General features: G+C 44.2%; 1 protein-coding gene across 9 annotated transcripts in view; it reads right to left on the reverse strand.

The window, feature by feature from the left end:
* Positions 1-19,450, reverse strand: part of KIAA0232 (KIAA0232 ortholog) — an 84,060-nt gene extending 64,610 nt beyond the window's left edge. For 4 of the 9 annotated variants that reach the window (XM_039326052.1, XM_039326048.1, XM_039326049.1 and 1 more), the window contains exon 1: positions 19,296-19,448. The gene's annotated coding sequence lies outside the window, so the exon portion shown is untranslated. Of the gene's footprint in view, positions 1-18,693; positions 18,819-19,295 lie in introns of all 9 variants that reach the window. The other 5 variants (XM_039326050.1, XM_039326047.1, XM_039326053.1 and 2 more) reach the window with 4 other exon arrangements.
* Positions 19,451-22,759: the final 3,309 nt, after the last annotated feature.

Here is a 22,759-nt window from a genome sequence, read left to right on the forward strand (position 1 = left end):
AGTCAAAGGATGCCATCTAAGCTCACAGATGTAACACAGCCTTTATGGAGCCTCATTTAATTTTTTCTGTATTTGTCCCAGATATTCAATAATTATTTATTATTGCATAATCTCTTATAGAAATAGTATGCAGGCTGCGAGACCTGGCCTTTCCACAAATACAACCAAATCATAAAGAGATATAATCCATTCTGAATTTTATTTTAAGTAGCTAGCGTGATAACACAATTCAAAGTTTGGAAGTGCTAATCCATCTTGGTCATTCAAGCCTTGTAGAATCTTGAATTTAATCCTTAGTCTTTTACTGGACCACATATTTTTCATTAATTGCTTGTATCACTTACTATTTTGTTATCAATGTGTATTTAGAAACATTTGAAAAATATAATGAATATTGATAAAATATTCATTTTAGAGTTGCAATTCTATCCAGTCAAAGAAATGGCTAGGTAGCACAATTTAGTTAAGCAAACGAAAGCTGGCTAGCTTGAAGGAAGGTAGCCAGAATGAATTTTATAACCAAAAAAAGGCAAACTGAACTCCAAAGATTTTACCAACACAGTAGGAACTGGTAAGCTAGTTAAATAATATCAAGAACTGAAGCAAACTGAATCAAAGTCTACAGGCTCCCTTGGTGCTGATTTATTTAAAAGGTCTGCTAATACATTACAGACTAATTTAAAGCTGTTTTACTAGCCTTTCTTTAAAGTGAAGGGGCGTTGTCTTACCTGAACGCCTTTTCTCAGCATGGAGATGGAGACTCCACCAATAGGTTAGCTCTGTCTTCCTGCCCATTAGACCAAGTCAGCCAAACTTGCCAAGCCTGTCCTGGGGTAAGCCACTCCCAGTCTTGACAAGGGTGAAAGCAGCTGATGACAGTCCGACGTGTTGGCTCCCAGACTCCTAATATGGCCTAACTGACCCTAAGGGTGGGAGTGGATTCTCCATCTCCGTGCTGAGAAAAGGCATTCAGGTAAGACAATGCCCCTTCTCCAGCACCGCAGATGGAGAATCCACCAAAGGGACATACCAAAGCCTCACTGTCCCAATGGGGGGGAAACAGAAGAGGCCGGAGTCACGTCCCCAGTGGCCACCTGCTGAAGGACCCTCCTTCCAAAGGAAGTGTCTGCAGATGCAAATCGGTCTATCTTATAACGCCATATAAAAGGGGAAGGCGAGGACCATGTCGCCGCCCTGCAAATCTCCTCGATAGAGGCCTGTGTGGCCCATGCCGTGGAGGTTGCAGCACTGCGAGTGGAGTGTGCCATGACATGGTATGGCACTGGCAGGGAAAGTGACAGGTATGCCTCCGCAATGCAAGCCTATGGTTGAAGCGGACACCCTCTGTCCGCTAGAGGCATGGTGAAAGGAAACGAAGAGGGCTTCGGACTTGCGGAAGGATGCCGTTCGCTTGATATAGCAGCGTTAACGCCCTGCAAACCTCCACTGTGTGCCACTGATGTTCCAAGGCATGGGACGGATTAGGGTAGAAATCCGGCAAAACAATTTCTTGTGCCCTATGAAAAGGGGTGTTGACCTTGGGAATGAAGGTAAGGTCCAATCGGAGGACATCCCGATTTTGGTGAAATGTACAGAGGTCCTCTCTGATCGACAGAGCCGCGAGCTCAGAAATGTGTCTGGCTGATGTGATAGCGACCAGAAAGGTGACCTTGAGAGACAAGAACCTCAGGGTACAAGTTCTGATAGGCTCAAATGGCGATTTTGTGAGGGCCCGTAGGACCCATGGCAATTCCCAAGAAGGGTACCTATGTACCACGGGTGGTTTTGTGTTGGTGGCGCCCTTGAGAAAGGAGCGTATCCTGGGGTGCTGGGCCAAAGGAACTGAATTGGCGCAGGTGAATAAGGTGGACAGGGCCACAACCTGCCTGTGGATGGTATTGGGCACTAAGCCTGTTGAGGCCTTCGAGCAAATATTCCAGGATGCTCGGGATTGTCAAGTCCGAAACATCTAGTAGTCACCTTTTGCACCAACTGCAAAATTTCCTCCATGTGGAGTCATAGATGCGATTTGTCGCTGATCGGCGGGAGGCCTGAATCATGGAAATTACCCTTGAAGAGTATGATTTCCTGCTCAGGATCCGGCGTTCAAGTGCCAGGCGGCTAACTGCAGTCACTGGGGTTCTGGGTGTTGTAGCACTCCCTGGCTGAGAGACACGTGACCCGGGGGAATCCTCCATGGGGGAGAACTGGAGAGATTCACTAGGTCGGCGAGTATAACCTCCGACCGTTCCTGCAACATCTTGTGGATGGTCGCCAGAATCAGAGGGAGAGGAGGAAATGCGTAAAGCCGCTTCCCCGGCCATGGGCATCAGAGCGTCCACTCCCTCCGCCCCCAGAGATGGGAACTGGGAGAAGAACTGCGGGAGTTGGAAATTCATCGGAGAAGTGAACAAGTCTAGGACTGGTTGTCCAAACCGTTCCGTTATTTCCACGAAGAGGTCCGAGTGCAGGCACCATTCGGAGTGATCCACGGTTGACCTGCTTAGAAAGTCCGCTTGTCAGTTTGCCTCCCCCAAGATGTGTTCGGCCCTGAGGGAGGACAGGTTGGTCTCTGCCCAGGAGCCCAATGCCTGGGTCTTGGTCATGAGGGACCTGGATTGGGTACCCCCTTGCCAGTTCACATGGGCCTTTGCTGCCACGTTGTCCGTGAGGATTAGTACGTGTTGCCTCGCCACCCTGTTGTGGAAGTGGCGGAGGGCCAGGTGTATGGCTCTGAGCTCCAACCAACTGATATTGTGTTTCAGGTCTGCTTGGGACCATTGTCCCTGGGCCCATTGAGACTGCAGGTGTGCTCCCCAGCCAAACAGACTGGCGTCTATCATAAGCTTGAGCCGGGCGGGTTCCTTAAAGTATGACCCTCTGGCTACCGCTGGCGAGGCCCACCACTGAAGAGACCACAGGGTCTGATGGGGAACCCTTACCCATTGGTTGGAGGAACTGGTGCCCAACCTTTGGAAGGGGAGGAGGAACATTGGAGGTTCCTGGAATGCAGTCTAGCCCAAGGGACTATCGCAATGCACGAGACCATCTTTCCCAGGAGCTGGGAAAGCAGCACCAGTGGTACTACTCGTTCGCTGTGCATCCTGAGGACCAGAGCCCGGATACTGTCCCGATGTTCCTGAGACAGGTACACCTGACAGCTGAGAGTGTCTATGACGGAGTTGGGTAGAGGGGACGGTCTGACTTTTCTGAAAATTCACTGAGAACCTGTGCTCCTGAAGGACCCTGATCGACAACGTCAGGTCCAACCGGGCGGCTTGAAGGGAGGATGACTGAATGAGAATGTCGTCCAGATAGCACTGGACGCGCACTGGTACCATTCGTAAGTGTGCGGTCAACACCGCCAGGACTTCGGTGAACACCCTTGGGGCTGATGAGAGGCTGAACAGAAGGGCCCTGTATTGGTAGTGATGACCCGCGTAGCAGAACCTGAGGAACTGCCGGTCGGGAAAGATGGGAATGTGGAGATATGCTTCCGTGAGTTCTATGGATGTCAGGAAATCTCCGTCCCTTATGCTGCCCAAGATGGATTGAAGGGTTTGCATCTTGAATTTTCGATATGCTATATGGTGATTCAGGCCTTTGAGGTCTAGAATCGCCCTCCATCCCCCAAAGGCCTTGGGAACCACAAAGAGGATAGAGTAGAATCCTCTTCCCTGTTGACCAACCAGCACCGGTTCTATGGCCTTTATCTCCAAAACGTGTTGAATGGCCTCTCGCATGGGTTCCTTGATAGGGGGCAAGGGATGAAGCACCCAGGGGGACTGGACACAAATTCCAGGGACAGATTGTATCGAATGGTCTGACTGACCCAGGAATCTGTGGTGGTGGCCTCCCACTGGTGGGTGAAGAGTGCCAGCCGGCCACCTATGAGGGGGACCGCTCGAGAGTTACTTGGATCTTTTATAGGGGCGACTCCCCCCTCAAAAAGGCCACTTGCCTTGGAACTGTTGTCTGGGTCTGGGTCCCATCTTGTCTGATGGACGATCCTGTCTGGCCGTGAAGGGGAAGGGAGGCTGAGAGGGACGCCCACCTATTTGTGGCCGAAATGATTGCCTGCGAGCATACGGGTTAGCACGCCTGTCGGCCCGCCTGCTGAGGTGGGCCAACACCTTCCGTTTATCCTTATTTTTGGTGAAATAAGGAGCCAAGGCCTCTCCTAACAGCTGACCACCCTGATAAGGGGCCGTAGCTAGGAGCCACCTCGACTTTGGGTCAGCTTGCCAATGTCTGCGCCATAGCATTCTACATGCTGAGACGTTGGACACTATGGTTCTAGATGAGAACCTGGCCGCACATAGTGTACTCTGTTGCTGCAACAAGCTTGCTCAGGTCTTGTTGGGTACGTACCTCCTCCTGGGGAAGTCTGGCTTGAAGTTGGTGAAGCCAGAGTAGGGAGGTCCTGGCAAAGGAGGATTATGGATTCTACATCATCATGCTGAGAAAAGGCGTTCAGGTAAGACAATGCCCCTTCTCCAGCATGATGAGTGTAGAATCCACTGGTGGGACATACCAAAGCCGCTCATGTCCCTACGGGGGAGAAAGAGTCTAGGTTTGTGTCCATTGAGAAGAAACTACCTGTTGTAAAATCCTTCTACCAAATGAGGCATCCGCCGCAGCAAATTTATCAAGCTTGTAATGCCTTACAAAGGAAGAGGGAGAAGACCAAGTCTCTGCCCTACAGATCTCAACGGAAGCCTGGGTAGACCAGGCCGCTGACGTGGCCGCACTGCGTGTGGAGTGAACGGTGATGTTTGTAGGGACTGCGAGAGACTGTGACTGATAAGCGCGAGCAATACATGCTCTAATCCATCGCCCAATGGTCGAAGAAGAAACTTTCTGACCCATGGAAGAGGGTTGGAAAGACACGAACAGGGCCTCTAACTTATGAAAGGAAGACGTCCGCTTAATATAATGGTGCAAGCCCTGCGCGCGTCCAATTTATGCCACTATCTCTCCAGATGGTGTGACGGGTTAGGACAAAAGTCAGGAAGAACCAGATCCTGGGATCTATGGAACCAGGTGTTGACTTTCGGGATGAAAGAAGGGTCCAATCGAAGGACCACTCTATCCTCGAAAAAGGTGCACAGGTCTTTCCTGACCGAAAGCACAGCCAGCTCTGAAATACGTCTGGCCGACGTGATGGCCACTAAAAAGGCAACCTTCAGGGACAAGAATTGAAGTGAGCAAGACCAGATGGGTTCGAATGATGGAGATAATAGAGCCTGCAGCACCCTTGGCAAGTCCCAGGAGGGATAACGGTGTATTGCAGGAGGTCTGGCATTAACCGCTCCTTTAAGAAAGGAGCTCACAGCTGGATGTTGCAACAAAGAAACCTGATTGTCGCAGGTAAGGACCGTTGACAAGGCTGCAACCTGCCTGCGGATGGTACTATGTGACAATCCTTTACTTCAACCTTCCAAAAGATAGTCCAAGATGTTAGGGATGGTGACCAACAACGGTCTAAGATTCTGCTTAATGCACCACATGCTAAAGTTCCTCCACGTGGCATTGTAAATTCTATTGGTCGACGGGCATTTCGAGGCTTGAATCATCAAGATCACCCCAGACGAATGGGACTGCCTAGTTAAACTCTCCCGCTCAAGTGCCAGACGGCCAACTGGAGCCACTGGGGATCTGGATGTTGGAGATTCCCTTGACCGAGGGAGACACGATCCGGTGGAATCCTCCATGGCAGAGAGAGGGACAGGTCCACAAGGTCGGGAAACCACGGTCGCCTTCACCAGTGTGGAACAACTAAGATGACTGTTCCTGCAGAACTTGCGGATGGTTGCCGGTATCAAAGGAAGAGAAGGGAATGCGTAAAGCAGTCCCCTGGGCCACTCGTTGCGGAGAGCATCTGTTCCCTCCGCCCCCGGGGATGGGAATCTGGTCAAGTACCTGGGCAGCTGGGAGTTTGTCGGGGAGGCAAACAGATCCAATTGTGGTTGCCCGAATCTGACCAAGATTTCCCTGAACAGGGCCAGGTCCAGGCACCACTCTGAGTGGTCGACCGTAGCCCTGCTCAGGGAATCTGCTTGTCGATTCGCCACTCCAGATATGTGTTCCACATAGATGGACCCCAGATTGGACTCTGCCCGCAGACCCAGGTCCAAGGCTTCTAGCATGAGAGACCATGACCTGGTCTCTCCCTGTCTGTTGACGTGTGCTTTGGCTGCCACGTTGTCCATTAGTATTAGAACGTGCTTTCCCACCATGAGGGCGGAGAACTGACGGAATGCCAAATGAACTGCCCTGAGTTCGAGCCAATTGATGTTGTGGGTTAAGTCTGACTCGGACCACTGACCCTGTGCCATGTGAGTTTGTAGATGGGCGCCCCAGCCAAACAGGCTGGCATCTGTTGTCAAGGTGAGCCTGGGAGGCTCCTTGAAAAGTGACCCCGTGGTCATTGCGGACAAAGTCCACCAGAGGAGAGACGACAATGTGTGGTGTGGAACCCTTACCTTCCTTGTGGATGCACTCATATTCCGTTTCTGGAAAGGGAGGAGAAACCACTGAAGGTTTCTGGAATGTAGTCTGGCCCACGGGACGATTCCCAGACAAGAGACCATTTTTCCCAACAGCTGCGACAGCTGTACCAGAGGAACTACCTTCTCTCTCTGAACCTGGTGGACGAGGTTCCAGATACTGATCCTGCGATCCTGAGAAAGATAAACCTTGCAAAGACGTGAATCTATTATTGCCCCTAAGTGAAGGAGTCGAGTCGAGGGGATTATGTGACTCTTCTTGAAGTTCACGGAGAACCCGTGTTTCTGAAGAGTATTGATTATGATTTGCAGATCCGCTTGAGCTGAACGGAAAAAATTGGATTGGATGATTATATCGTACAGATAACATTGTACGCGCAGCGGGATCAACCTGAGATAGGCTGCCAAAACCGCTAAGATTTTTGTAAATGCCCAAGGAACTGAGGAGAGACCAAAGGGTAGAGCCCTGTACTGGTAATGCTGGTGCGCGTAACAAAACCGGAGGAATCTGCGGTGTTCTGGGAGGATCGGAACGTGAAGATACACCTCCGTCAGTTCTATGGAGGAAAGGAAATCTCCTTTCCTGACGCTGGCTAGAATGGATTTTAGGGTCTGCATCTTGAACCTCTTGTAAGTCAAGAAGTGGTTTAGACCCTTCAAGTCCAATATAGCCCTCTATCCCCCCCCCCGAGGCTTTTGGGACCACGAACAGGATGGAGTAAAATCCCTGTCCTCTCTGTTTCGGAGGTACGGGCTCTATGGCCTCTATCTCTAGTAGATGAGAGATGGCCGTGGATACCAACTCGGCCTTGGCTGCGTTTCTTGAGGTGGGGCACTGCATAAAGCGGTCTGGGGGATTGCGGAAAAACTCTAAGGCAAGACCGTGTCTTATGGTATCTCTCACCCAAGAGTTGGTGGTGGTAATTTCCCACGCATCGCTGAATAGTGACAAGCGACCGCCTATAGGAGTGTCCTCCTTGGTGTCACTTGGTCTGCCTGTAAGGACGATCCCCCCGATCCCCAGAAGGGACGTTTGGACTGGAATTAACCCTTGGTTCCAGGGTTTTGGCGGTCCTGCTGCCGATCCTGCCTAGGGGGAAATGATTGAGAACCTCTGGGCCAATCCCAGGACTGCCTAGCCCGAAAGGGCTGCCTCCAATCCCAGGTATCTCCCATATGAAAGGGCTGTCTACGAAAGTCCTGTTGAGGCCTCCTATCCGACTTCTTAGAGCGGTGCGCCAGAATCTTGTGCTTATCTTTCCCCTCTATAAGGTACGGTTCAAGAATTGCGCCGAATAAATGGGTTCCACTATACATGGCTGTCGAAAGTTGCCACTTGGACTTCAAATTGGTCCGCCACTGTTTCAACCACAGTTGTCTGCGAGATGAGACTGTGGCCACAATGGACCTGGCGGAGTACCTGGTTGAATGAAGTGATGCATCTGCCATGTATTCAGACACTGCAACTAATTTTCCTAACGTCTGGTATGCTCGCACCTGGTCAGGAGGAATGAGGGTCTGTAGTTCGCTGCCTTAATTGCCCATGCAGAGGCCTGGTGAGCTCTACGGAGAGAAAACTCGAACCTCTTGTCCTCTGCCTTTAGAGCCTCTGCCATATCTCCTGGAATTGTTGATTTAGAAAATAAAGAAGTTAGTGGAGTGTCCACAGTAGGCACCTCCAAGAGGGAAGAAAATGACAAGGAAACATTGAAGTTTCTTTTCTGTACTATTGGGAGAAGGTAGAGTGGCCAATGAAGACCACTATGGTGCGGAAGACATTGGGACAAGGAATTTGTTTCTCCTCCACCACCTGCTCTGAAAACAAGGGATTCGATTCTTGTGTAGTGGAGGTAGATGGCTTAGGCTCCTATTCAGGAGCCAGGCTGGCCGTGGTACAGGCCTTCATGAGTAGTGATCTGAATAGAGAAGAACCGAAGAGACCAGATGTCGGTGCCGGTTCCGGTCCCATCTCTTCGTCCTCTGACATAGGCACGTCTACTGTCTCAAGGTCTACAGACCGCTCCTCACCCAACTGAGAAGAAATCTCAGAGTTGCCAGAGCTGGTTAACCGCCCTGTTTGAGGCAAAGATATGGGTGGAGGAGGTGATACCTGCGAGGGACGTTGCCCCATGGAGAAGGCCACAAATTGTGTGAACGCATGGTGCAGAATGCAACTGTTCAGACTATATGTCCTCTTGTCTGAGCTGCAGTGGGAGTATACATGGCAGTGAAGAGAAAGAGAGAGGGGGACCAACTTGGTTTCCCCCTGAGGAGAATGCGACTTCTGCTTCCCTGGACATGAGCCTCTGAGCTCTGGAGAACTCTTTCTCCAGTGCCTGATGTCTCCTTGAGGCCTCTCGCTCGGCTGCTTTGGAAGTCTCTTTTGAGGCTGGGGCCTTTGTTTTGGATTTTTTCTTTCCCCCCGCTTCCAATTCAGATGATCTGTGCTTTCTTTGTGCGGGGGGAACCTCAGAATCCTGAGATGCCTGGAGCAATGCACTGTCTGTCATTGCACCCTGGATATTCCGGGTAGGAGATGTCCAGAAGTGGGGGGAAGCCAAGACGCAGATCTGGTTGTCAGAGAGGGAAAATCCCGCGCTCTGAACAACAGCAATGGCAAACAGCCAGACAGTCCACTAGAACTGTCTGTCTAGGCCTTGCAGCACAGCGCCACAAACTAATTGGAACAGGTGGATTCTAGTTACAATTCCCCCTCGCAGATTTGATATAGAAGGAAATAGAAGATGTGATATAATAATGAATAGGATCAATAAATGAATTGCAAATGGTGACCACACCCTTCTGCCTGGTTTCCCTTTGATAATGCAAGGAATTCTGGTCAGAAGGAACTCAGAAGAGGTCCCCCCTCTAGAAGCCTGATACAACAGGCTAAAACAAGTTGTAAGGCAGGCCCAACAGTACCCCTGAGATACAGGAGGCCCCTTCAAAATGGCGGCCGCGCCTGTAATTGGTCTCAAAATGGTGGCCGCTGATTCCTCCTCGCCTCCAAAATGGTGACCGCACCAGGAAACTCGAAGGTTATTTATCCGATAGAGGAGGAACCTGAAGGAGCTAATTTTAGTTAGGGCCTTTGTTTCCCCGTTCTCTAAAAGAGGCAGTAAAACTTGAGGTGGAGTCGCGCAGCCTCCGCTGCGATCCGGAGCACTGCCTGGATCAGTGGAGACCTTGTGGCAACGATGCAGTTAGAATGAGGCTGTCCGGCCTAACCAAGCTCCGAGGAGTCACCAGCACTACCAGCCTCTTTCTTTCACACTGATCAGCTGGCCCGGAGCTGAATCTGCTCCGATGATCCGGAAAGATTGAATTTCAGCTTGTAACAAGCTTGCAAGGCTCATAGGAGCCGAAAAAAAAACAATCAGTACCTTGTTAAATTTGGAGCCAAATTGAACGAATAAACAATTTCCAATGAGTATAAATTGTAATGCTAATACTACTATCTACTAATCATTTCTGAAAGAACAACTAACTAATTTAACCTAGTCTAAAAGAGGAGCCAAGTAAATTGCATCCTACTGAGCTGAGACTAAGTCAAAAACTGGGAAGGCACACCCAGAGGGAGGCGTGGCTAAAGTTCTAACTTAGTCTCATCTGAGCAGGAAGGCTGAGATTATCCACCGGTGGATTCTACACTCATCATGCTAGAGAACCTGCTTGCTCGTAGATCTCCTGATCACGCTAAAGGGGTGGTCAGGGCAATGAGTTGCACCAGAGAGTGTTTGGAGCAGAAGTTTTGAATTTTATGCAATATGATTTTATGATTATAACATACATACATACATATATACATTAATTTTAAAATGAATGAATTATAATATTATGAATTATGGCCCCAATGGGCTGGGCCTGACAACGTGGGCCCAATGAACTAGCCTGCCGGGACGACCTGGTTGTGAAGAGGGAATGGGGGGAACGGCTGTCTGAGATGGGAGCCGCTGGCAACAGCCTCCACAGGAACGCTCAGGGTCTCCCTTCCCTCGGAGGGGACAAGCCCAAACTTGGGGATCCTCGTTCCTGGGGAGGCTCAACCCTCCACCAGGAATTTCTCTGCTTACTTGGCTGCCGCGTTTGTCGCAGCAGCCAAGATAGCGATCGCAGCAATTGGTGCAAAAAAAAGGAGAAGTAGGTCGCTTGCAATTGGCGGGCGAGGACAGCTTCTGCTCTGATCGGCGGGAAAAACAATCAGCGGAAATGCCTTCAGGTGCCGCAGCATGACCCGGCGCTCAAAATGGCAACCGGGGCAATCTTCAATGGCAATGAGGCGATCTCCCTATTGAGAAGCGCAGCAGCTGCTGGGAAAAAGGAAACAGCAAAAAGGAGAGACGACGAAGCCTCATGGGGAGTGCAGCGGCTGCTCGAAGGAACAAAGGGAAAGCCGGTAATTTCAGCAGTTGAATCCCCTCCGGAAGGTCCGAAAGAGTAGCGGTTGCCAATCCGACGAGACAGGGAACCTAGTCGGTTCCTCAATTTACTGAAAGGGACGAGGGAGGAATCTCCATCCCTCTGGAAGTTTAGGTAGGCTCTGGCTGCAGCGCTGATCCCAGCGCTGAGCAGCTGAGGGAGCTTTCCATTGGGAGAGGGCTGGTGCCTCAGCGAGAGCCCCAGAGAGCTGGGAAAGGGGGGGGAACACCACCCCCGAGCCTCCAACAGACTATTCCACACAGCGTTGATCCCAGTGCTGTTGAAATGGCTGTGGGTGACAAAAATTAGAATCCACCAATGGAAGTAAGCTCTACTACCTGCCTTAGACTGGGAGCCAAGCTTGTCACGTCCGTTTGGGCTGGAGACCAAGTCAAGACTGGGAGTGTCTTACCCCAGGCAAGTTTGGCTGACTTGGTCTAATGGGCAGGAAGACAGAGCTAACCCGTTGGTGGATTCTCCATCTCCGGTGCTGGAGAACAGATACTTTAGGCAAAAGAGCACTACAAAAAGCCTCATACACACATACACTTTAGCTGCACTTGCACCATAAATCAGCTTTTTCAATATTCTCCAAACAGTACTGTATTGTGCTATTCTCCGTTTATAACAGCTTTCCATTTTTTAAAACCCAGTATCAAAAATAAAAGTCCTAGCTTAGAAGCAAAGATTTTTAAAGACCAAATCTAATAAAACTAAGTTAAATTGCACTATTTTTTCTCACAACAGAGTATACCAGCCCAAGACAGTTAACTTTCCAGCTGACCCTATTCATGTATCTTACAAAGTTTAATGATTTTCTATTCACTAAGCATTTACAGGACTTTAGCTTAACTACAGCCAAGGGAAAGATTAATGTATAGTGAAGCTTCTTCTTAACAGATTAATTGGGGGCAAAGAGATATCTACTTTTATACTTGATATCCATTAAGTATAAAAAGATGTCACCATGATGATTTACAGCACTTTCATGGTGATATCATACAAGTATCATGGAAACTTAATCTCTTGCCTTGTATTGTGGTCTGGTGAGTCAATGTTTCAGCGTTCTCTCATGTTTTAAGTGATCATTGAACTATACTACTCTTTAGTAACACATTGTAATATACAGTGACATTTTTCATCATTAGAACTAAAAATAGGCAGCTGGCAGGTGATTTTTTTTTAATCATCCCAGTGCTGTCCTCCTATCCCATAGATCCTCAAAATCTCCAGATGAAAAGAAATTAAAATTTCAGAATAATTTAAAGGATGCAGATAACAAGTGGGATATAAGGAGGAAAAAACATTCTGCATTAACAGCCCTCTATTACTACAAAATGGAATTTGGACATTTAAAAATGCTTTCAAGTAATATATTTCTATAATACATGCTATAATAATGCAAAAGTTTTAGATACAATAACATACAGTAAAAAAGAAGATACAGTAACAGAAGAATAGAAAAATGTAAAGTTTTGTAAAATATATTAGGCATTATATATATCATACTATGCTATTTTAATTATTTCTTCTAATTTTGTATGATATTACCAAGCCCTATATTTGTGAACCACAAAACTCTTAACAATTATTTAACAGATAGTCTATTGAAATATGTTTCAATGTATTGGATAATGGTTAGACTTACTTTACAACAATATTTTAAAATTAAACAAAAGAGGTTACTTTTTAAAAGAAAATTTCAAAAGGGGATGAATAAATCTAATGTCCAATTAGCAAAATCTGAGATATAAAATCCATAAAGCAATAACCAATCTATTAAAATTGCCATTGACAAACAACTGGATTAGATTTTCATAATTTAAAAGGCTGAGGGAAAACTCCAATTAGTTAGTTTCCAAATTGCTATTGGACAGGGCAGTGCTTGAATCACCGGAGGAAGACAATTTCATGCTAATGGGACATCAGGGCCTTGCTTCCATTCATATGAAAAACATATTGGCATTGCCATACAGAATGAACCAACTAGATCAGTGGTTCTCAACCTTTCTAATGCCGCGACCCCATAATACAGTTCCCCATGTTGTGGTGACCCCCAACCACTTATACATCACTGGGTGCCAGGGGCGTGGCCAAAGAAAAGGGGGAAAAATGGCGGACAGCCTTGTTTGGCGACCCCGTGAAATGGTCGTTCGACCCCAAATGAGTCTCGACCCACAGGTTGAGAACCACTAAACTAGATAGATGGCTCCTATCTGAAACATGTAGGATAGGATCTGAGCAATGTAGAATAAAGTAAAATTATTACTTTTTATGATTTTATAACCATACTAAGGTTGCAACTGTACATTTTCACAGTTCCATCACTCTGTTGACTCATGCGCTCTGCACTCAACTATTATTGCAAGATCTTTTTCTCACACTTTTATCTAAATCTGATTTGATTTCTTCCAAAGCAAAGTATCTGTTTGTTTTCATTTTTTATCAATCAAAATTGTCTTTCAATTACAGGTAATTCTTGGCTTACAAGCATTTGTTTAGTGCAGAGGGCCCCAACCTTTCGGGCACCAGGGACCGGTTACATGGAGAGAGGTTTTTTTGTCGGCTGGAGGAGGCGTGGTTTTGTGTGCTGCCTGCATCCTGTGGATAGGGCTTTGCTTGTTTGTGCGGACTGGTTGCTGGCATGCCGCGGACCGGTACTGGTCCACGGACTGGGGGTTGGGGACCCCTGCTTTAGTGACTGTTTGAAGTTACAGTGGCACTGAAAAAAGTGACATGATCATTTTTCATTTATGATTGTCGCAACATCCCCACGGTCATGTGATCAAAATTCAGATGTTTGGCAACTGGCATATATTCATGATGGTTGCAGTATCTGGGGTTATGTGATCAGATAATGGGGTGTCAGATTCACTTAACAACCATGCTACTAACTTAACAATTGCAGTGATTTACTTAACTGTGGCAAGTTAGGTTGTACAATGGGGCAAAACCCACTTAACAATTGTCTTACTTAGCAATGGAAATGTTATGATCACAACTGTGATAATAAGTTGAGGACTACCTAGTATTACTAGATATAATTTTGTATCATAGCAGACACCTCTTAAGTCATATATAGAATGGAAGGACTAGCACTAACCCTTGTGGCATCCATACAGTAAATATTATTATGCTAAATAGAATTAGTATATTAATTAGAATATTCTGTAGTCCTTTATGAAATATTTTGCTGGAATCAAGATACATTATGCCTACAACATTCCTGCAATCTATTAAGTTACCTGATCCAATAATTAGATTGTCAACCTGGTAAGACTTGTTTCTGTCAGATACATGTTGAGTTATTCCAAACACCTCATTTTCATTCTGCTCACTTTATTATCTGTTCTAGAATCTACCATGTTATGAAGGTCAGATTGTCTATCTCCCTGTGTCCCCCCATCACTACAATTTAATACTCTGTGAAAAATCTGCAATTTTTGTTTCTGAACTATCATCCATATCTCCTTGGATAGTTGCAAAAATATTGTTTATTTGTTCCTTCATTTACTTCAATCTACATGCCCATTAGAGCAATGTTTTATCTGAAGTCTTTTTTTTTCAAGGTTTTCGTCTCCAGCCATCACAGAATTAATTTTAAGGTTTTTCTAAACAACCTCAACGTTCTTAAGATAAATGTATTTTTCCTTTACAAAGTATACCTTATTTCTTGCCAACAGGTCTTTCTTTCAATAGCTTTGTCCAAAAACTAAATATCCATAACACACTTTGCGGAACTCTAACATTCCCTTACAATATTCTTCTTTCATGGGCCAAGAATACAAGGAGAACACCAAGTGACTTCTCAGAATTTTTCAACTTCCTTCCTCTAAGACTATTATGACATGGCTACAACTGTTTTTTTTTCCTTAGTTATCATTCTAAATAATTATTTTCTCCCTTTCTCTCTCTTTTTTACAGACAGTAGCTTCCTTTGTTGCAGCATATCAGCTAGCAGCCTAGCTGAACTTAAAAATCTTCGTTCTTGGTTATGAGCTGGACTTTTGCTATTCTGATTACTTCTTCCATCACCAGAATAAGTTTGCATTAACTGAAAATATTTCAAGAGTGCAACCATGTTCAAGTTATATCAGGACCTGTCCATTCTTTCACCAGGCACTATTAGGAGAAAATTGTTTATATCTTTTTTTTAATCTCAGGCTCCCATGTTAGCCAGGGATTACACTATAGATAATCCTCATTTAGCGACTACAATTGGGATCAGCAACACAGTTATTAAGCAAAGAGTTTATGAAAGGAAAAATCATATGACCATGACCATGCTTACAATTTTACCTCAGCTTTTATTTTAAAGTGTCAGATAAATCCCAAACAGCCAGGAGGATTTCTGGAATTCAGTTCAGAACAAAGCCAGGTAAAAGGGGAAATCTTATAACTCTTTTTCACCTTCTTCCCCATCCTTTAAAATATTCCCCTTGATGCTGGCATAATTAGCAAGAAGAGAATTGAGGTTTGTATTTACATTCATTGGGGAGGAAAGGATTACAAGAGTGTAGGCAGGCACACAATAAAGAATATATATCAAAAGCAGCCTGCTGATGCTTTTGAAGCAGGCTTAGGAGAAAAGAAAAGCCTTTACAGGTAGTCCTTGACTTACAACCAATCATTTAAGAGCCATTCAAAATTATGATGGACTTTTAAAAAGCTACTTACAATCTGTCTTCAAAGTTATGACTTTGCCCTCCCTCCCATCAAATTAATTTGGGCACTTTGGCAATTGCCCACATTTATGACCAGTTGCAGCATTCCAATTACATGACTGTGATTTCCAAAACTTTTTGCTATTTTCTGCCAGAAAATGGCAAAAAAACTTACTATATATGCTAGATTTGCTTAACAACCACAGATTTGCTAAATGAGTGTGAGTTGCTTTAGAGCCATTGTAAAAACAATTGTAAAATTGAGGCTGGTCACATGCCTTGACTTTACAGCTGTAACAACTTACATCCAAAATTCCAGACTTCATTATGGTCATAAGCTGAGGACTTCTTATAGTGTGAAACTGATTAGAGTTTGTCAATTTCAAGTAGCAACTACAAGAGTACTAGTTAAGGTCACAGATCCCAACTTGCTCTTAATATTTTTAGGGAAGGACTCCACTACGCTGGAGAGAAAAGCAACTCTGGAAGAGAGCTTGCTTAAATAATCTCTACATTCTGCAAGGGGAAGGGGGGGGGGAGAAAAAAAATCAAGGCACAGGACAACATGTACCATCTGATTATAATGGCAAAAGTGTGACAGAGAAAGAGAAAGAGAGACATATTGTGAAGGACGTAAATGCAGGCAGTAGTTGCAAAGTTACTTTTCATCACCATCATAACTGCAATATGATCACTGCCAAAGGAAGTCACTAAACAAGAACTATTTGTACTGACATAGTGGAGAAAAATGTTAGTCTCCCTATTAGCTATCATACCATGGAAATATTCACAAATGTTAAAGATTCATCTCACTCTAGCCTTTCCCCACATAAACTACCAATCATTGCTAACAAGCAATTGCTCAGTTCATATATTATGCTATAACATACACCACATAAAGAGTGATCAGGTTTACACAGTACATAACCTACAATAGATTAAAATAGATTAGAAATAAGAAACTATGTTATACTTTTCCCATTAAGTATTTTGAGTATTTGTAGTTTTAAAAATTATCACATTCTTCCCACTAATATGTAAGCACTTTTTTCTACACTGAATTACTTGATGGTAGAATATCCTTATTTATATTGCGCCTTTATTTTGTACAACTGAAGGCAGCACCCAGCCTCCTATAACAACAAAGTGCAAGATGTGTTGGGCTAAGAGAAAGTCACCCAGCCACCTTTATGCGTAAGGGAGGACAACTCATAAACACCTAGTTTCTAATTCAGCACCTTAACTACCACACCAAACTGGCTCTGTAACTAAATTGTTATACAATATAACCGGTGTCATTATGAAAATCCTCTGCCTTCATCTGTCTTACCACTATTTACAATATTGTGTGTACAATACAGGAGGGTGGGAGGGGACTTACAAAAGCAATTCTACCAAACAGAAGGAACATGAACAGTAGTTACTACAGGAGATGCCCTCCGGCATAGCAAAAATAGGAATTGGGTAAGTGAATGATGTTGAACCTGTTAACTTTGACTCTAATGAAAATTAGGCATTAAAATATTGGCAGCATTATTAAAGATGTAGAGAATCAATGGTGAAAACTCATTGAAAGACACTTGTGAGAAATACTTTTCCATGACAAAAAAGCAGAACCTGAAGTGCAACTGCAAATCCATTGAGAGGGAGGGAGGGAAGGGGAAGGAGGGGGAGAGAGAGAAAGTTCAAATTGTACACTTGAATATAAGTCGAAAATCTGATTTTCTGATGAGCATTCATCATATATTCAGAGACTGTTTATTTCTTGAAAATGAAGGGAAATAATGTAGTTCCATGAAGCCAGTTAGCTGTTGTATAGTCACAGAAACTGTACTTTATTATACTTAATAATTTTCAGGATTGAAAACTAACTACTGATATATACCTTGAGAATAAATTGCACAAGGTAATTAAGATTGCAACATATGTATGTCCTGGTTCAATGAGGGGGGGGAGGAGAGAATGAAGATTCTGCTTTACAACTGATGTACACAATCCACACAAATATTTCTTAACTGGATGAGTAATTCATTTTAAATAGTTGAAACTCCTCCTTTGAATATTTAAAATAGGTATCAAATCCTGCCTTTTGATGTTTTATTTTTAATTTAGGATAACATCAAAACTATTTTAACCTCCCTTAAACTCCAAGATTCAGAAGTTGAAGAGTTTGAAAAAAAAAAAAAAAGCTTTTTTTCAGAGTAGTCTGATTTCAAGTCACATACTAAACTTGATCTATTAGGAATTTATAGTATATAGTTTCATCATCTTAACACTTGTAATACCTTTCAGACAAATAATTGCTTTCAAGTATAGCTATAGCAATACTATGATCATTTCAATTGCAATTTAACAGGTAATTCATCAAAATACTAATATGCCACAGATGAATAGGCGATTGTGAGCAGGAAAGCTAGTAATATGTTCCTTAGGCTTGATTCAGATGTTCAGCAATGTTTTTATGTGAAAACTAGTGTTATCAACAGTTGCTTAAGCCAGTCTTAATTGGTAGTATTCAAGGCTTCCTCATACTCCTATGGTGATCTAGCAACTATATAGGAGTGGTTTGTCATTACCATCTTTGGGGATTTATTTTTTACTTCCCAGCTTAGACCCTACACTTTAAATTTCCTAATGGTCTCCCCATCCAAATAGTAACTAGTCTAACACAGCTGAAGTTTTTCAAGATCAACCAAGGTCACCTATCTATTACTGGTAATACATACCTGGAACAAAAAATAGTTAAGAACATTTGGTTCCTACATTCATCTGACACTATTTATACCTAAATTATATGCCTAAACCGTCTTGAATACATTTAGCATCAACCAAGGTAACCTATCTATTACTGGTAAGCCAAGACCTGGAATGGCTAGTTAAGAACATTTGGTTCCTACATTCATCTGACACTATTTATACCTAAATTATATGCCTAAACCGTCTTGAATACATTTAGCACAAAAACAGTTAATAAATGCAGTAAATACCAAAGCCAAGAAACTGAATGGCTACTTATTGAGCCCCACGGTGCAACCATACTATTCAGCAATCCCATCGAGTCCAAGCCAGCAAAACCTACAGCAGTCAAACAAGGTGCGAACCTGCAGCAGCCAAGAAAGATGCCCACTCAAAAGCAGCGCTTCTCACAGCAAAGTCTCTGGATCTTCTACACCCTCTTGCAGTTCAGCACCGCAGTGCCGAACCATCCAAGGACGAAGAAACGGATCTGAACAAAACCACAGGGGGATTGTTAAGAAACACGCCTGTTATTTGAGGAGCGAAGCAGTTTCGATAACTGCCTGCCTTCAGAACTCGCAAAAAGCCGCTGGTCGAAAAACCTTTCACGAAGGCCGTAAGTAGCCTTCCATCCCGGTCGGCGCGACCTACTCCCTGGGCAGCAGGCCGCGGCGCGGAGTTTTACTGCCTCTCCTGCAGGAGGCAGGCGGAGGCTGACAGGCCGAGGGAACGCGAGCATTCTTTCCCTGAGGGGGCGCCCCGCTGCCCCTGCGCCGAGTCAGCCGTGCCTCTGGATCACTCGGCGGACAGGGCCGCCAGGCCAAACCAGGCTAGGCCCGCCTATCCAGTCCGTTCTCGTCTTACAGCGCCACAGGCCTCAGCAGGCCGGACAGGCGGGGGTAGTGGAGGGATGCGTGCAGCGCTGTCCGAGAGAAACGGCAGCGGCCTCCTTCAAGGTCGCCCTTACCTGCCGGGGCTTCTGGCGACCCGTCCCAAGTCAGGCGGCGGGACCAAGCCGGAATTCGCCAGAAGAGGCGTTACGTAAACCGGCACCGGCCCCGCCGAGGGGAGGAACGAAAAGGCGGGGCGCCCTCGCTGGCCACTGCGCAAGCGGTTTGCTGTCCCCCCCGGCTCCGCCCCGCTCCTTCCGCCCGGCGTCCGCGCGCGCGGGGAGGGGCTGTGTGTGTGTGTGTGCTGTGGCGCCTCTCGTCGGATCCTGGCACGGAAGGGCGGGGTGGGGGAGGGGGCTTCTTTTGCAAGCTGATGGACGGCGGTCGGGCTTTGAACCCTGCAACGGAGGGTCGTGCTACAGCGCTTTTTTCTCTCGAGTTAAAATGTGATAAAAGTGGCGGTCCAGTATAACTGAAATCGAACGTGTTTATTTCTAGACAGCATTTTCCGTCTTATCACTTTTTGAATAGAGCTTTTTTTGCTGATTAATGCCCAATTTTAAATTCAACTGACAAGAATGTATGGATCAACTTACAGTTCAACCTTTCTATTGAGGAAGAAATGCTTAAGATAAACCCATTGAAATGGACCAATCCTTAATAGGCTTATCTAAGAGCCTTATCAGACTTAAGAATGAATTCCCAATGGCTGAACTCGGACATAATGTGAAACTATAAACAAATTAACGATATTATGGCTTTGTATAATTTGGAAACAGAGCTGTGGTGGCTTGGGTTATATATTATACAAAAAGCTATGTCATAAACTATGGTTTATAGGCACCATGACTGTCTTATGGCCCTAAATGTAAACTAAACATGATTCATACAGTATGCTAACCATAGGCATCTCTTCTTAAACACAATAATGGCATATTGATGAAATAAGTGTTAATGGTGTCACACCTTAAGATGCGTCCTTTAGTTTTTGAAGCATGTCACGTAAGTATGTAAAAAGTGGAATTTATGCTAAGCTATAATGTAGCTTGTTTCATTTTTATTCTCTTTAATGTATGAACATAATCAGTTGTGTTTTGTCCCCCATGGTTAAGCAATCCATGGTTAAACGCAATCTTTGAAACAACAATATAGTGTATATTCTTATTCTCAAACTTTTCTTTACTCTTAGCAAACACTAAGTTATCATAATTTTTAATGGTCTGCTTTTGTCTTAGCATGTTAAAATGATGGTTTATGCATAATTGTGGTGTAAACATGTCCCAGTTCAGCCATTGGGAATTTATTCTTAAGTCTGATAAAGCTCTTAGATAAGCCTATTAAGGATCGGTCCATTTCAATGGGTTTATCTTAAGCATTTTTTCCTCAATACAAGGGTTGAACTGTAAGTTGATCCATACAAATATTCTTGTCAGTTGAATTTAAAATTGGGCATTAAATCAGCAAAAAAAGTTATATTCAAAAAGTGACATTCAAGAAACTGAGGCTGGGTTCATACAGCATATTTATGTTTTATTAAATTAACTCAATTTTCTGGGTTCTCATCCCAGAAATGTGGACTACATTTCTACATTAGGTTAAATTTTTACTTGATTATCTATGATCTGACAAAAGAGAAATTACCCACCTATTGTTGTAGTGGTAAAAAGTTTGTTGGGTGATAATAACCAAAGTGATTATAAAACTAATGAATTGGCAACCAAATGATAAATGCTGATCAATTTCAGGAACTATAAAACGAATACTGGGGCAAAGACTCCTAATGTCACTTCCACATTAATGAATGATCTGAGCTAAGCAGGAGAAATCATCTTTGTGACTCTGAATAGCAGGCTGCAGCAACTTTAAAAAAGCAAATTTCATGCTATGGATAAAACTTCTAACATTGTGTAATGCCCTTAAATGTATGTATGCTTCTGGAATATTGCATACAACTCTGCATGGTTTATTTGAAGATGAATGTTACATATACAAAAAGTGTAGAAAAGGATAGCTAAAATAATTGGGAGGCTTGAAGGCTTCTGTATAAGAAATAGGTAGAATGTTGAGAACGTTTTAACTTTAAAAAGTTAATAGAGGCCTTATTGTTGTATTATGCCTGGATGCCAGAAGTAAACAATTTTTTTCTCTCAAAACACTAGGATCAGATAAAAGAAAGAACTTCTTCATATGGTGTATAATTAACACATGGAATTTATTACCATGGGATGTGGTGGTAACCAACTTGGCTTTAAGATATAGATATGAGGATTGGACTGTTAGTTCTTATGAGCCAATGGTGTCTATGGCTTGGAGGTAGCATGCGTCTAGATACCAGCTACACTATGGCTTAATGTGATATTTACTAAGTATTTATTTAAAGGTTCATTTTTCAAAAAAATTTCAAGGCACAATGAGAGCTGCAGTAAGGTTCCAACTCAAGCAAAAATCAATAATTTTATCTCTTCTGCAAGTGTGAGAAAGCATATTAAAGTTCTTTATTTCACATGTAAATTTTGTATAGTTTCTGCTTCTCTCTGGTCAAACTATTTTTTAACTTTCAAGCTAAGCAGATAATACTGTCCTCGGTTATTTTATTTGGAATTACCATGAATAATTCAAATATCAACATTTGATTGATTTATTTTTTTACCATGCTGGTCCACAAACACTATTTGTCAGGATTACTCAGGCATAGTTTACTAACATGCCAAATCAATAAATCACAGAATCATAAGATCATAGGGCTGGAAGGGACCTAGGAGATTTTTTTAGCCCACCCCCCTACCCAAGGGAAAAGACCTTAGAATCTGACATGACTAGACAAGGAAATGTTTATCTTTAGAAAACAACAAAGCAATTCACTGGAAGCCAGCATTAGTTTGTTAAAACAAATCATGCCAGGCAACCTTATTGCCTTATTTGATAAATGACTAAATTAATGGATCAGGGAAATGCTGTGGGTATAGTTTACTTGGGAGTTCAATAAGGCATTTGACAAAGTAGACCACAGCCTACTTCTTGGTCAGATAGAACAATGTGGGATGGACAGTACCACCACCAGATGAAATTGCAGTTGGTTGATCAACTGCACTCAGTGTGCAATCCTGAATAGAACTACATTTACATAGAGGGAAGCATGCAGTGGGACACGTCAAGGTTCTGTCTTGGGCCCAGTGCTCTTCAACATCTTCATAAATGATCTCAATCAAGGGATAGAAGAGGAATTCATTACATTTGCAGATGATACCAAACGGGGGGGGGGGAGAATTGCCAACACTTTGGATGACAGACTCATGATTCAGAAGGATCTTGACAAACGTGAGCCCTATCCAACAAAATGCAATTCAGTAGAGAGAAAAGTTGTGAAAAAAGCAACATCTTGCATGTAGGCAGGAAGAACCAAATGCACATATATAAAATAGATGGTACCTGGGGCTCAACAGTAGTAACTGTGAGAAGAATCTTGTCCTAGTCCCCAGCCTGCCCAGTTTCAGCAGGCAGGAAGGTGCAAAGCTGGTGAGCTTCGCACCACCCGGCTCAA

Source organism: Crotalus tigris, unplaced genomic scaffold (genome assembly GCF_016545835.1).
Source record: "Crotalus tigris isolate CLP2741 ecotype Arizona unplaced genomic scaffold, ASM1654583v1 scf7180000024339.11422700, whole genome shotgun sequence".
NCBI classification, from domain to species: Eukaryota; Metazoa; Chordata; class Lepidosauria; order Squamata; family Viperidae; genus Crotalus; species Crotalus tigris.